Here is an 18,039-nt window from a genome sequence, read left to right as displayed (position 1 = left end):
TGGAACAATGGGCATAATAAAAATTGTTTCTCCAATTGTAGAGGAAATGACATAAGTTCATTGAAACATTCTCAAAAAAAAATAATCATATTAAAATATCAAACACATCAAATTATAAGTATATTAATTCATAAGTATATTAAATGAATATTCAAAACAACAAACGTATAAAATTATTATCATCATTTAACAATAATGTTAACATCAATTTTCAGTTATTGTTATTATTGAGTTCTGTCAATATCCCTTGTATTTTTCTGATAAGATTAATTTTCTCACTACCAGGATAAACAAAAATAACAGTTATTGCTATTACCACTAGATCTACTAATGATAAAATTGGGGAGACAGTTTCTTTATAGTAGAAATATTCATCAACATAGTTCAAATTTTCAAGCTTCTTTAATTCTAACTGAGACAACTTAAATTCATCTATTTTATATAAATAATTCTTATATGGCACATGGTTGTTGAATTTATATGTTGTGAAAAGATGGGGTTCATAATATAATTGGTTTGCTATCCCTAACTGACATGATGATGTAAAAGTTTTAATATTTTTAAACTATTTCTGTGCTAATGTTGTGACATTTAATTTTAGCTACAACAGTATTTAGTGAAAATACAAAGATTTCTTGATCAGTCATAAGTGCTTCAAAAGGTTTATCATAGTTTGTGGTACATACATCTTTTTCTTGGTTTTGGTTTAAAACAATTACTTGAATACAGGGATAAGCATTAGTATTCTTATACAGGTTATCAAAATTACATATATATTCTTGTTCTTTTAACAGAATACACTCATTAAATTGTTTATCAGTGAAGAATGACAATAGTAGAGCGTGTTCTAATGCAAAATGCCTGATTGTTCCCTTTTGAATTATTACCTGTTTACCAACCATGAGCCAGTTATAGACTCTAAATGAATGATTTCGTTACTTTGTTTTTGTATAAAATCTGACTGCTGTCGATTCAGGAAATTGTAAAAAAACAAGGGAAAAAAGGGGGAATTTATCTGAGCTGAGGGCTCTACTCACAAGGCATTTGTAAGTAAACACGTTAGGGTAAATTTAAAATTACGTGTATTTACATGAAATGTCAAAAGATGAAATGGACTAATCAGGCAGGCAAGGCTTGAGAGGTTAATTATAACTGGGAAAACTTGAAAGTATATCCATAGGGGTGACGATGCTGACACAAGGCTAACAAACCCTCTGTAAACGGAGAGATTCACGAATTAAAAGCCAGTAAGGAAGCAGTAAAATATACCTAGGACAAGGCGAGCACAGAGGGTGCCAAGAAGCCTTGAACACACGATTTTATGTAATTATTCAAACACAGGCTTTTATGTAACACTGCCCTAACAAGGCAAGATTGATATGGAAATACTGGTACTTAGAAATGGATATAGGAAGTTTAGTACAAGAATTGAAACAGTGTGACTGACTGGAAGACCTTTTGCAACAGATCATTTTACCTTGTAGAAGATGTGGCTTCAGTGAGGGTAATGGTCGTGGAGGAAGGGCTAAATTCTTCACTGGTAAGAAGAATAAAGGTCCCTACAAGATAGGACCACATGGCAGGGCATGGCTCTTGGAAGGGGGAGATGGGTCTCTCTCGCGTCCAGCAGTGTCTCACTCGCTTGTTCCTTTGGTGAGACCCTTATATGACTTCGGTCAGGGGTCAGTAGGTTATCCACAGGTAGATTGGGGTTGGTGTCGTTCCCCTATGCGTGGACATCATCTATGACTCCATCCAGGTGTTCATGCCAGCTGTCCTCTCTTAATCTGCCTCCCTGGCGCTATTCCTGCCTCCAGCCAGGCTTAGGGTCTGAAAGCAAAGTCTGCCACAGCATTACATGTTCAAGAAGAGAAAGTTGAAAGGCAATTAAGGAAGGGGCCTATATTCCTTTCACCCTTCCTTGTCAGGCAGTAAGTTCTTCTTTGGAGGGGTGGGTAGAGCTTTCGACTGGCACGCTATTGGCCCAGCATTCGACTCTCTGAGCCGCCAGTGAAGAATTAGAGGAATTTATTTCTGGTAATAGAAATTCATTTCTCGTCATAATGTGGTTCGGATTCCACAATAAGCAGTAGGTCCCATTGCTAGGTAACCAGTTGGTTCTTAACCACGTAAAAATAAAATCTAATCCTTCGGGCCAGCCCTAGGAGAGCTGTTAACCAGCTCAGTGGTCTGGTTAAACTAAGATATACTTTTTAACTTTGTCAGGCAGTGCCCAAAATGCACTGTTGTATTTTCCAGCTTTTAATGAAGCATTTGGTGGCTGGAATTCTTGGGAAAATATAACATATATTTTTATATATATTATATATTTATATATATGTAGTATGTATATATATTATATACATATATATACATATATATATATATATATATATATATATATATATATATATATATATATATATTATATATTTATATATATGTATGTATATATATTATATACATATACATATATATACATATATATATATATATAATATATATATTATATATATATATATATATATATATATATATATATATATATATATATATATATATATATATATATATATATATATATATATATATATATTATTACGGGCTTGGAGGGGATGGCTGCATAAAGGATTTGAAGTAATAATTTTAGCCTTATAAAAAAAAAAAACCTTATATGCCCATAAACTGATAAAATGCAAAATTAAGTAATAAATTGAAGGTTGCCAGTGAAAGTGAATTTATTAACAGTAATTTATTATTTACAATCACAACATGGAAGAAATTACTAAGAAAAATGGGACACTTTCACTAAATTAATTAACTTGGAAATTACACAATAGCAATGACTGAGTGAAAAGGGTAACGCGTCACAATGACAACTGGCCACATGCAGTTGGTCCTTTAAGCCAATTTGGCAATATTTCTACCAACCCTGGGAGGGTGGATTTTTCAAGCAGTTGGGAACACAGAAGCATGGTAGACTGGTACTGGCACTAATAACACTCCTGGAATGAGACAATTCCAGGTAAGACTAACACTGTGATTACACACTTTCTCTATAATTGAACAAATGCAAGACTTGGAGGGAGATCCCATACTCTACTCAATTGCTATCAAGGGTTGAGAATTACACTATGCACTGTCAAGGAATTACACATTTGGATAGTAGATTCGCTGCTTCAAGTTGAAGAGACAAGCAGTTAATGAGATGATAAAATGTGTGAATGAGATACGATAAAACAAGTCAAAGAAAAGATACTGGCCAACCAGTTTCCCTTCTAGGGCACATACCTTTGTTGCTTCCTGGTTTTCCTTGTGCACACAACCTTATGTCAATGTGACCCAAGTTATCAGCGTCATCTGGGAATTGGCACTATCAGTCCAATGTGGGAAAGTGTGAGTTCCAAAGTTACCTGGCTCTGGTGAAGTTCGAGCCAGAAGGAGGGTCGAAAGAACTCAGCTGGAGATAAATTGAATCTATAGATTAAGACAGGAAAACAGCTATTTATCCTTCAAGTGTGTTCCTATGGGACACATATAGGCCCATCCCTGGAAGAGGCCGAGACTATTAATGGCCAAAACTTTCTTGTTGCTCCTAGGTCTGTGGGTATGCCTGTCTCCCATACTGTCTGGTTTTTTCCCCATAACGTTCTTAGAGTTGGTGATCCGGCAGTGATGTTCGTAAAAAAAAGAGAAAAAATATGTGTGCATGCGTGTATGCCTCCCCCAGTACACACATAGACACACACATGCGAGTTCATACAAACACCACATTACATAGGAAAATGTTTACTGAATGCTTAATATTTCTGTATATTATAAAAGTGAAATAATTGAAATTCACGCATATATATACAATATATATATATATATATATATATATATATATATATATATATATATTGTATATATAAGGATATGTGCGTGTGTGTGGAGTTTGTATGAGCCCGCACGCATGTATGTGCGTGTGTACTGGGGAGAGCACCATAAATTATTATAATTCGACTAAGTAAAGAAATGTAGCAGTGTTGAACAGAGGATCTGACCAGTTTCTTGGTACTTGATTTGAATGTTCCACAGAATATATTTACTGTATTTTTTTCAGAGAATATACGAATACTAGTTTATATACAGATGACTTAGATATTACCAGTCTGGTTTCTGACAAGAAATAATGAAAATTCATCTTTGGGTTACAAATATGCCACAAAAATATCTGTCATAAGAAATTAATTCCAACTTTAAGCCTTGAATCTACCAATACTATTCACAGTCATCGCATGATTCCATGAGGAAAGAAATTGCTAGCAAGAATTATTTAATTGAATTTTTCTTTTTTGACACCACTATTAACCTTTAGCCTGCTCATTGTTATGAACACTTTCTCCAGAAGAACAATTTTTAAAGGTGAAATTAGTTCACTGATTTCATGTCATATTTGGGCTAATGAATGTAGAAAAAAAAATCCATGACAACCCTCTATTTTCGTTAATATAGTATTATTTGTGGTAAATCCAGTATGGCTTTGAATCAAAGGTGATATTTTACCTCTTCAACCAGTAAGAACAAGAAGAGAAAAGTAGTTACTTGGATGGCACCAAAAAGTTCCGATATCTTTAAGGCTCTCTGTTGCAGTTCACTTATCTCGGCAGAAATGGGTCTTGATACTTCCGTCGCCTTATCAGAGAGAGAGAAATTTTATACATTTCTCCAAAACTGTTTTGAAATGCAGAAGTGCAGTCTTCAAGTATATGTACCTCTGGTGGCTGGCCCAGTTTCCTAGGCGTGCGGATATTCTAATAACCTTTTTGGGCCCTTATTACCATTGACCATACTGGTTCGACTGATATTATGCTGATGAGTACCACCTCGGGCATGTCTAATGACCTTTTGACCTGAGCTATTCTGTACCCAAGACAACGGAAGGTATGCGGTCTAATGAACACATATCAAAGATATTCATCGGCAACACGACTGTGGACAGAGAATGGTCTTGCAAGATTTCAGGGATCCAAGCAGAAATGTCGAATTAATTTGGCTAAAGGAGGGCCTGTCAGAGGAGAGAGAAAATCCAATTTGCTGATAAGTGCGCGCTAATGAGAAGCTTTGAACCTCGTATTCACGCAAAACGGCTTTTTTTCTTTACCCTTTTTTTTTTTTTTTTTTTTTTTGTCTCCACAGGATTTGCTTTTGCCAAAAGAGAATCTAGTTCCTGAATAGATTAGAGCTTGGAGTTGTTCTTGCCTGTTGTTTTCTTAAAAGCGAGATTCCTCACAGTTTCACAAGATTTTAGTTTATGGTAAAAAGAAGTCAAAATCAAAGCTACTTGCTTTTTACACAACTCAATTTTCACCGACTGCAACATCGATCTTTTACGCATAAGATGTGTTAAAGATGATACATCTTAAGAATTTTTTCTCAAAGTCAAATAAAAAAAAATGTAGATTATTTCTTTCAGTGCCTGAGAGAGAGAGAGAGAGAGAGAGAGAGAGAGAGAGAGAGAGAGAGCTGCAAAAATAATTTGAATTTACGTTTATGATAAAACATCAAATTTAAAGACATTTCTGACACTGGAACATCTGGTGTATATATTATGTGCAGTTTTAGAAGTAATTATAAAGATTTTTACGTCGAATGTAATCTAAAGCCGCTGTGAAATATGTTAATACCCTTGTGAAAGATAATATGCCGTCATGGATTTGCCTGTTTATTTCACAGAATAATTTTGAAATTACTTTTGCCTTTATATTACTTTACGGTAATGCAGTTTTAAAGGTATTTTTTAATTTGAACAGGGCGTAAGAAAGAAAAGAAAACCTTTATTAATAAATGATTGTGTTCTTCTTTATCATGAAATAGAATTAATATATTTTAAATTCAAAATATTTTCGAAGAGGTTGGACCGTAAGTTATTCAGTTTTTATACAACTGAATACTTTTCGAACAAACAAATAAACTATGTAACTAACCAAACGACAAATGTACAAGCAGATCTTTTATATATATATATATATATATATATATATATATATATATATATATATATATATCTTCATTTAATGTGCTTTTCCCAAAATAATGATTATTTTTCATATATATATATATATATATATATATATATATATAATATATATATATATATATATATATTATATATATATATATATATATATATATATATATATATATATATATATATATATATATATATAATATATATATATTATTGTCAAGTGGGAATCCACATTTCTAGAGGCAAACACGGATTCCAGGGGCTGTGGTTCTGGGGATAGGACTCATCGGCATTCTGTCCTTGCAGTTTGCCCATAACATGATTAGGGTGGCCCCCTCGTTTGACATGAGACCACCTTGACGTGGTGAGGGGGCTCTTGAACCCCAGGAATTTGTTTCTGGGTTCGAGTCCAAGAGTCTCATATACCAAGGAAACTCATATATTATTTTGGATTAAATTTGTGGAATTTTCCACTTTTATTAAAAATTTACTGGACCCGATAAACAGGAAAAGATATCATAGCTGGGAATGGGTTTATATCTGAAGCTAAATAGTGAGAACTGTGGTAGGACCATCAACTGCAGATTGATATAATGTTCAGACCTGAGAGTTATCAGATTGGTAGCTCAAAGGCGGAACTATTTGTTAGACTGGACCACGGATTCCAGGGGGTCTGGTTCTATTATGTATAGGACTCTTGGCATTCTATCCGGTTTGCCCATAACATGATTAGGGTGGGGATGATTGTATTCTTGTAATGCTCTCAGTCCTAGCAAGCGGGTTTGGCTTACACTTGGGCCACTCTAATCATGTTGTGCCATCCCGTTTTGGGGTAGGGTAGGGAGTGGACATTTGGGAGTCAGTTCTCACTTGTGCCATTGGTGGAAGAATAAAACTCCATGAAAAGCTGATGATATCTTTTAAGGTTTTCAGGTTATTTTTTTTCCTCCCTCAAATTTTTATGCAAAGTGAAAATAAAGATTGAGTACCCTGGGCCCTTTGATGGTAGTGACTCGGCACAGATGACGACCGATGGAACCTCTTGTAACAACCTTTCTTTGGAAAAAAACAATAAAGAATCCAAATATAATCACACTGGAAACCTTATGCTCCAGCACACAATAAATAAAAAAAGTAAATATCGTCTTGACCCAACCTTGACTCACATTTGACTCCTCTTTGGGAGTGGAAGTTGGTCAAGGTTTCTGACCATGGAAACAGAACAGCAAATCTCAGCCCTAAAGTTAGAAAACTTCTTATTAAAAAGACACTCAACGACAGAAATGTTGTTTAGACAAATACAAATGAAGACGTGGCTTATAAAAGCCACAACAAAAAACCAGTCTGAGGATATCTATCAATAAAAAGTGTTGACAATGTAAATGTAAAAGTCAAGAAGCATGACACTATGAATAGCATTCAGGGTACTATTGTACTTCCTGAAAATAATGACGAACCGGTTGACAAAAATATACTGTTGGACTCTGTTAAAATGAGATATGCCAAAATCCAAGACTGTGAGGTATATATAATACCAAGTAAACAAAATAATAAAGCATTAAGAATTGCAAAAATAAAATTTGAGGGTCAAGAGTTACCTCAAAAAATAAAAATTTTGGGCCAAAATAGAGAACTGAGATCTTATGTTCCTAAACCGCTACAATGTCAAAATTGTAGTAAGTATGGACACACAAAGAAAAACTGTCGTAATGAACCTGTATGTGCTTATTGTGGATCGGACGAACATGCCACACAATGGAAATGTAGTGAACCAAAATGTGTAAACTGTGGACAGGATCATCATGCTAGGTCCAAGGAGTGTGTGTACTACATATACAATACAGAATTGAAAATGTTACAAGAACGAACAGGGATGTCTATCAAAGAGGCTAAATTGGAATATTCCTCAATAACAAGAGCAAAAAATGAAGCAAAAACGGAAACAGATAGAAATAACAGAGCACAGAAATGTAAATCTCAAGAAAAAATTAATAATTTAGAAATAAAAAATAAAATGGTAAAGAATAAAGAAACAGGTACAAATGAGATGGATAATATTTTATCCAATTCATCTGAAATATTAATGCAGATAGAAACACAGGAGGATGCTGCTACTAAAGTAACAGAAGAGGGTAGAGATAGACAGGAAATTAAAGATAAAAAAAGGCCTTTGGAGAGAACACCACCCAAAACGAAGAAACCAACTATTATTAGAGAAATATCAGTTAAACCAAAGATAAAGGAGATGAAAAAGGAACAAAAACAAGCTAAGAATATACCTTTATCTGCTAAAATAATAATAGAACCTTTGAAGGCAAATGTCGGGAACATTGAAGAAGTGAAAGAGAATCATACCATAGATGATAATGATTATCTCAAGGGAGAAGAGATTACTCCTTCTCCAGTAATTGGTACAAGAACAAATGAAAAGAGAAATACACATGATCATACTTGTGGATGTAATGATTGTTTCATTGAATTATGCAATAACAACAAAAGCATAACAAAAGATGGTTTAACAAACATTATAAGAAATTTTATGAAATATAGAAAAAAAGAAAACACAGATTTGAGTAACCATGAAAAAGGGTGCATGTGCATTGAGCACTTAGTCTATTATAAGAAAAAACAGATGAATGTCGTGAGTAAATTATTAGAAAAATTCCAAATTGATAATACAAAAAAGAGAGTAAAACTCGACCGCTATAAAAAATATTTTCAATAGTTATATTATACAATGGAACGTAAATGGTTTACAGACCAGATTACACCTAGGAGAAATACAACGGTTATTAAAAGAATATGAACCAATGATATCATGTTTGCAACAGGTCAACAAAACAATATTAACGATAGGTAAATATACCTTAGCATCTGCATCAAGAGAGGAAGAAGGAAATTTAGGTACTGCTATATATGTACATAACAAAGTATGTTATGACAAAGTACCTGTAAACTTTACTGATCTGCAAACGTCGAGTATTAGAATACGAATAAAGAACGATAATTATGTAATTCATAATTTGTACAATCAACCTAATAAAAATTATGACGTTGACAAACTCAAAGAATTACTTAATAATACTAAGGAACCAACGTTAATAGTAGGAGATTTTAATGCCCACAACCCAATGTGGGACTGTAATTGTACAGAATCAAATAGAGCAGGAAATAAAATAGAGGAATTCATAGATTCATATGACATGTGCTGTATAAATGATGACGAAATCAGCACATATTTTTCTAAAACACATGGAACATATTCCTCAATCGACCTAACTCTATGTACAACAAACATAGTAGACAGATTGGACTGGAATACGGTAGACGACTTGCATACAAGTGATCATTTCCCCATATTAATTTCTTTATTACAAAATAACCCCACCAAACATGCCCCTCGATATAACATTTATAAAGCAGATTGGGAACAATATGAATACCACACCAGGAATATCACACCATTTGAATATTTGAAAGACCATAATGAAACTAATAAATTTCTTGTTGATTTCATTACAAATGCTGCTGATAAAGCAATACCAAAATCCAAATCTCATCCAACAAAACACAAAGTCCCATGGTGGTCTGAAAAACTAACAGAATTAATAAAAATAAAACACCAAATTGGAAGACGACTAAATAATTTGAATAGAAAATTCAGTAAATTAAACAAAACGTTACCGATATTAGAAGGAACCTTACAAAAACTGACTATATTATTATTAGAAATTGATACATTAAAACCTCTGTATAATAAAATATCTGCAAAGTTTAAAAGAGAAGTAATACAAGGAAGAATCATTTCATGGAAAAAATATGTATCAGATCTCTCTAAAAATACTCCCATTCAAAAAATATGGGAAAAATTCAGGAAAATAAATGGTACCCATGTTAAACCACCTAGGCATGCCATAATAAAAGATGGGAAAAGAATACTTGATCATAAAGAAATTAGTAATGTAATAGGTGAAAATTTAACAAAAGTAAGTAGCAACAAAAATTTAGATGAGCATTTCCGCACAAAGAAAAATAATATAGAGTTAATAACAATAAATTTTGAAACAGTAGAAGATATATATTATAATAGAAAATTTAATATGGAAGAGCTAGAATTTGCTGCGTTGAAGAGCAATAAATCTGCCCCTGGAAGTGACAATATTTGTTTTGAAATGATATGCCATTTAGCACCTTTGGCAAAGACATACTTGTTATAGTTGTATAACCACTTATGGCTTAGAAATTTATTTCCTGGTGAATGGCGTAAAGCTATAATTATTCCAATCCCCAAACCTGGAAAAGATCCCAGTAATGTAAACAATTACAGACCAATTTCTTTAACAAGTTGTTAGTGCAAATTACTAGAGAAAATGGTAAATGCTCGACTAACATGGCATATTCGAGAAAATAAAATTTTAACTCCCACTCAGTTTGGGTCACAGTGTAACAGATCTACATTAGATCTCTCTGTAACTTAGAAGACCATATACGCAGAGGTTTTGAATGAAAACAGATTACTTTAGCTGTCTTTTTTGACATTGAAAAAGCATACGATACTACATGGAGGTATGCTACATTAAAACTTTACAAAACAACAACATCTGTGGACATTTACCTAGGTTTATACAAAACTTTTGACAAATCGCAGTTTTCAGATGAGAATTGATGATGTTCTGTCTAGAACATTTCCTCTAGAAAATGGTGTTCCACAGGGAAGCGTCCTTAGTGGCACACTGTTTACTTTAGCAATTAATATTAATAAAAATATACCTATTGGTATTAAAAGTAACCTGTATATGGATGATTTTGCCATATATTATTCAGCATCTCGAATAAAACATGCAGAACGAATCATTAATAAAAGCATAGTGAAAATAGATGAATGGGCTTTATCTGTAGGCTTTAAATTTTCCATAGATAAAACCCAAGCAATCATGTTTTATAAAAACAAAAAATGGAAAAAAGGAGAAGAAATAGATTTAAAAATCAGAAACCATAGTATATCAATTGGCCAAACAGCAAAATTTTTAGGATTAGTATTTGATACTCACATGAACTGGAAAGCCCACATAACATACATGAAATCAAAATGTAAAAGAGCATTAAACCTAATTAAAAAACTGTCGAACACTACTTGGGAAGCCGATAGACATACCCTTACTTTATTGTATAAAGCAACAGTGCTGTCTATCATTGATTATGGAAGTGAAATATATAGCTCTGCATCAGACGCAGTGCTGAAAACGGTAGACCCAGTTCATAATGAGGGCCTTAGAATATGTTCAGGAGCTTTTCGATCATCACCAACATCTTCTTTACAAGTTGAATGTGGTGAACTATCACTCTCTCTCCATAGAGAGCTAGCAACAATGAAGAGTGCTCTGAGAATTCAGACAAATGATTCTCCAACCAAAAAATTATTTGGATTGAGAGATGTGTTTATAAACAATCATCCACCTTCTTTCCCAATTAGAGCTAGAAGATTGTTTGAGTCGCTAAATATACATATACAGTTACCTGTAATATTAAAATTGCCTCCTTCTTGGACAATGAATAAAATGAGAATTTGTACACACTTGAAATATTTATCAAAAAATCATTCATATACTCCAGCATACCATAGACAACATGCAGTAGAGCATATAATCCGAAAAGGTCCACATTACGCAAAATACACTGACGGATCTAAATCACAATACGGAGTGGGATATGCTGCGGTATCCCAAAACAAAACGTATCAGTTCTCTCTCCCAGACAAAGCCTCTGTATTTACAGCTGAGTTATGTGCAATAGTATCAGCCATAAAAATAATTAGAGAAGTCTCATATAATAATTTTGTAATTTATATGACTCCAGAAGTGCTATAGAAGCTATTCAAAGCTATAATAAAAAAATAATATTGTACAACATATAAAGTTCTCACTCCATAAATTGTATAATAAAGGAAAAAATATTGAAATATGTTGGATCCCTGCCCATGTAGGGATTAAGGGAAATGAAGAGGCTGATAAAGCAGCTAAAGAAGCGGTCCACATGACAAGAAAAAATGTAGACATCCCTATCAGTGACTATACAAGATATATAAAAACAGTCATTGTAAAAAAATGGCAAAATATAAGGAACGAAGAACCTGAAAATAATAAATTAAAACACAAAATCCAGTGTTGGAAAATGGAGTTCGTCATATCAGAGAGAGAGACAAGCACAAGTAATTCTGACACGTCTTCGAATAGGCCATACTCGTTTGACACATGGACACTTAATGAACAGTCCATGTGGCCCTCTTCCCAAATGCCCAGATTGCAATGTGCTGATAACAGTTAAGCATATACTGTGTGAATGTCCAAGCAGCGATTATCAAATTTTGGAAATAGACCGATAGAAGAAATTTTGTCAGAATCTTCAACATTCTCAGTAGCACCCATCTTAATGTTTATGAGAAGCTGCAAATTTATTGGAAAAAAAAAAACAAAAAAAAACAATCAAACAGTATAATGAATTTTAAAACAAGTAAATTTTATGATTTTACCTAATTTATTTTGAATTTTGATATATCTTTTTAGTGAGTATGTATGGAAGCATGAGTTTAAATGTATTTATTGTGCGAGTGTGTTCCAGTATGAAAGCGTATGCCTTTTTACAGCTTTTAATTTCATTTTCATTCATCATCATTGACAAGTGACCTATTAGGTCCCAGTGCTAGGCTTCTAGCCTAGACTTGTCATTCCATCCTAATCCTTCGGGCCAGCCCTATGAGAGCTGATGGTCAGCTCAGTGGTCTGGTTAAACTATTTTAATAACAACAACAATGATTAGGGTGGGGATGATTGTATTCTTGTAACACTCTCAGTCCTAGCAAGTGGGTTTGGCTTACACTTGGGCCACTCTACTCGTGTTGTAACATCCCCTATGGAGTAGGGTAGGGACGCGGACATTTAGGAGTCGGCTCTCACTTGTGCCATTGGTGGAAGAATAAATTCCATGAAAAGCTGATGATATCGTTGTAAGTTTTTCAAGTTAATTTTTTTTTCTCCTCAAATCTATGATAAGTAAAAATAAAGATTCGAGCACCCTGGGGGCCTTTGATGGTACTGTCTCATCACAGTTGACGATTGCTGGAATCTCCTCCTCTGACAACCTGTGTTTAGAAAAATCCAAGAAACATTCTAGTGTAATTATACTGGAACCATATGTTCCAGTACAGAGCAAACCTAAAAAAATTAAATTTCGTCTTGACCCAACCTTGACTCACTTTGACTCCCTCTTCGGGAGTGGAAGTTGGTCAAGGTTTCTAAACTTATAAACAGAGCGCAAAATTTCAGCCCTAAAGTTGGAAAACTACCTATTAAACAGACAGCAACCGCAGAAATGTCATTTAGACAGATAAGAGAAAATATGTGGCTTATAGAAGCCACAACGAAGAGTCGGTGAATAAGAGAAAATACGTTGGTTATAGAAGCCACAACGAAGAGTGAGTCTGAGGACAATGTCTATAACAACAATAGATAATATAAATGTAAAAATGACAAAACATGACACTATGAATAGCATTCAGGGTACCATTATGCTTCCTAAGAACAGTGAAAAACCAATCGAAAAGAGTATTCTCTTGGACTCTGAAAAAGATATCCCTTAGCCCAAGATTGTAACGTATATAATATACCGAGCAAGCAAAGAAATAAGCAAATGTTAAAAATCGCCAAAATAAAATTCGAAGATCAAGATCTACCTCAAAAAAAAAAAAAAAAAAAAACATTGGGCCAAAACAGAGAAATAAGACCATATGTCCCTTAGCCACTACAGTATCCAAATTGTAGTAAATATGGGCATGCAAAGAAATATTGTAGAAACGAACCTGTGTGCGCTCATTGTGGATCTGAAGAACATGCCACACAGTGGAAGCGCAGTGAACCAAAGCATATTAACTGTCGGCAAGACCATCATGCAAGGTCCAAGGAATGTTTTTACTACATATACAATACAGAGTTAAAAATATTACAAGAAAGAACTAGTATGTCTATAAAAGAGGCTAAATTAGAATTAAAAGTGAGAGGAATTCAAGATCCCCCCTAAGATACATTCATATTCTTCAATAACAAGAACCAAAAATGAAAGAAAAACGCATACAGAAAGTAGTGACGGAGCACAGAAAAATAAACCTCAAGAAGAAACTAATATTTTTCAGAAAAAACTAAAATTGTAAAGAATCAAGAAACAGGCGGAAATAAAATGGATATTTTATCAAATTCATTTGAAATATTAATGCAAACAGCTCAAGAAGATACTACCACAGAAGTAGTTGAGGAAAGTTGTGATGAACTAGGAATTAAAAATAAAGAGACCTTTTGAGAGAACTTCACCCAAAACGAAGAAACCAACTACTATTAGTGAAACATTGGTTAAACCAAAGACAAAGGATATGAAGAAAGAAGACAAAGAAAAACAAGCTAATATCTTTTATCTTCATAAATAATAGTAAAACCTATGGATGCAGATATCCAAAACACTGAAGAAATGGAAAGGAACCATACCATAGATAAGAATGATTGTGTCAGGGGAGAAGAGATTACTCCATCACCAATAACTGGTACAAGAAGAGCAAATGAAAAAAGAAATGTACATAAAAACACATGTGGATGTAATGATTGTTTCGTTGAAATATGAAATAATAAGAAAAACATAACAAAAGATGGTTTAACAAACATTATAAAAAATTTTATAGAATATAGAAAAAAAGAAATGACCGATTTGAGCACACGTGAAAAAGGTTGCATGCGCATTGAGCACTTAATATATTATAAAGAAAAACAAATGAATGTCGTGAGTAAATTCTTAGAAAAAATCCAAGTTGATAATTAGAAAAAAGAAAACAAAACGACTGCTATAACAAAATATTTTCAATAGATGTATTATACAATGGAATGTAAATGGTCTACAGACCAGATTACACCTAGGAGAAATACGACGATTACTAAAATAATATGAACCAGTGATAGAATGTTTACAACATGTCAACAAAACTGCAATAGGTGAATACACATTAGAATCTACATCACGAGAGGAAGAAGGAAATTTAGCTACAGCCACATATGTACATAGCAAAATGGCTCATAACAAAGTACCTGTAAACATTACGGACTTGCAAATATCAGGTTCTAAAAATCTGGACAAAAAGCGACAATTATAAACTTTAAAGAATTACTCAACAATGCCAAGGAACCTACATTAATAGTAGGTGATTTTAATGCTCTCAACCCGATGTGGGACTGTAATTGTACAAACTCAGATAGAGCAGGAAGTAAAATAGAAGAATTCATACATTCAAACGACATGTGCTGTATAAATGATAACAAAATCAACACATATTTTTAAAAAACACATGGAAGTTTTCCTCAGCAGACTTAATTCTATGTACAAAAAACATAGTAGACAGATTGGATTGCAATACAGTTCATGCTTCCATACCAGTGATCATTTCCCAATATTAATTTCATTATTACAAAATAATCCTGCCAAGCATGTCCCTCAATATAACATTTATACAAAGTAGATTGGGTACGACATGAATTTTTCACTAGGAATATCCCACCATATGAGTATATACTAGATCATGATGAAACAAATAGGTTTCTTGTTGAATTCATTAAAAATGCTGCCGACAAAGCAATAACAAAATCAAAGTCTCATTCAACAAAACACAAAGTCCCATGGTCGTCTGAAAAACTAACAAAATTAATAAAAACAAAACACCAAATTGGAAGATGATTATGTAATTTTAATAGAAAGTTCAGTAAAACAAATAAAACATTACCGTTATTAGAAGAAAATTTACAAAAACTAACTATAATATAATTAGAAATTAATACATTAAAACCTCTATATAACAAAATTTCTGCAAAATTAAAAAAAAACGAAGCAATTCAAGTAAGAATCATTTCATTGAGGAAATATGTATCAGATCTTTCTAATAATACTGCTATGCAAAAAATATGGGAAAAATTCGGGAAAATAAATGATACCCATGTTAGACCACCCAGACTTATGGGAGAAAGCTTGGCAAATGTAAATAGTGATAATAATTTAGATGAGCACTTCCGCACAAAGAAAAATAACAGTGTTAATAACAATCAATTTTGAAACAATAGAAGATATATATTTTAATAGAAAATTTAATATGGGAGAATTGGAATATGCTCTCTTGAACACCAATAGATCTGCCCCTGGAGGGGACAATGTATGTTTTGAAATGATCTGCCACTTAGCACCTTTGGCAAAGTCATACTTATTACAGTTTCATAATCACTTGTGGCTTCGAAATTTATTTCCTGGTGAATGGCGTAAAGCTGTAATTATTGCTTAACAAGTTGTTTTTTGCAAAATACTAGAGAAAATGGTAAATGCTTGACTAACTTGGCACATTCCAGAAAATAAAATTTTGACTCACTCAATTCGGGTCACAATGTAACAGATCTACATTGGATTCTGTATCTGACTGAAAAGGCCACATACGAAGAGGATTTGAACGAAAACAAATTACTATAGCCGTCTTTTTGGACATTGAAAAGGCATATGATGGTACATGGAGAAATGCGAAATTAAAAATGTTACATAAAAACAGCATCCGTGGACATTTACCCAGGTTTATCCAAAACTTTTTTGACAAATTACACTTCAACTGAGAATTGATGATGTATTGTCAAGTACATTTCCACTTGAAAATGGTGTTCTACAAGGAAGCGTCCTTAGTGGCACACTGTTTACTTTAACAATAAATGATTTCGGTAATAATCTACCTATTGGAATTAAAAGTAACTTGTGTATGGATGATTTTGCCATATATTATTCAGCATCTCGCATAAAACATGCAGAGCTAATCATTAATAAACTATAATAAATATAGATGAATGGGCCTCATCTGTAGGCTTTAAATTATCCATACAAAAGACTGAAGCAGTAATGTTTTATAAAAATAAAAAGTTGAAGAAAGGTGAATAAATAGATTCAGAAAACATTCCATATCAACTGGCTAAACAGTAAAATTTGTGGGATTAGTATTTGATCCTCACTTGAATTAGAAAGCCCACTTAACATACGTGAAATCTAAATGTAAACGAGCATTAAATCTAATTAGAAAATGATGTAACACTACTTGGAGAGCTGATAGACACACCCTTACTGGACTGTATAAAGCAACAGTGCTATCTATCATTGATTACGGAAGTGAAATATATGGCTCAGCATCAGACGCAATGCTGAAAACATTAGACTCAGTTCACAATGAAGGCTTTAGTATATGCTCAGGAGCCTTTAGATCACCACCAACCTCATCTTTACAGGTTGAATGTGGTGAACTACCTCCCTCTCTCTCTCTCTCTCTCTCTCCATAGAGAGCTAGTAACAATGAAGAGTGCTCTGAGAACTCAGACAAGCAATTCTCCAACAAAAAAATTATTTTAATTATAAACAGCCATCCACCACCTTTCCCAATTAGAGCTAGAAGATTGTTTAAGTCGCTGAACATGAATATACAGTTACCTTCTATAGTTAAATTACCTCCTCCTTGAACAATGAATAAATTGAGTATTTGTACACTTAAAATATTTATCAGAAAGTTACTCATATACACCAGAGCACCATAGACAACATATAAGCCGAAAAGGTCCACATTATGCAATATACACAGGTGGATCTAAATCAGAACACGGAATTGGATACGCTGCAGTATCCCCAGACAAAACTTATCAATGCTCTCTACCTAATAATGCTTCAGTATTCACAGCATATCTGTGTGCAATTGCTTCAGCCATAAAAATAATAAAAAAAAAATCACTCAATAATTTTGTGGTTTTTTGTGACTCGAGAAGCACTATAGCAGCTATTTAGTTACAGACCAAAAAATAATTTTGTACAACAAATTAAGTTATTACTTCACAAATTATAATAATAATGGGAAAATGTAAAAATATGTTGGATCTCTGCCCATGTAGGGATCAAAGGAAATGAAGAAGTTGATAAAGCAGCCAAAG

Source organism: Macrobrachium rosenbergii, chromosome 22, assembly GCF_040412425.1.
Source record: "Macrobrachium rosenbergii isolate ZJJX-2024 chromosome 22, ASM4041242v1, whole genome shotgun sequence".
NCBI classification, from domain to species: domain Eukaryota; kingdom Metazoa; phylum Arthropoda; class Malacostraca; order Decapoda; family Palaemonidae; genus Macrobrachium; species Macrobrachium rosenbergii.
This window is presented reverse-complemented; position numbering follows the sequence as displayed.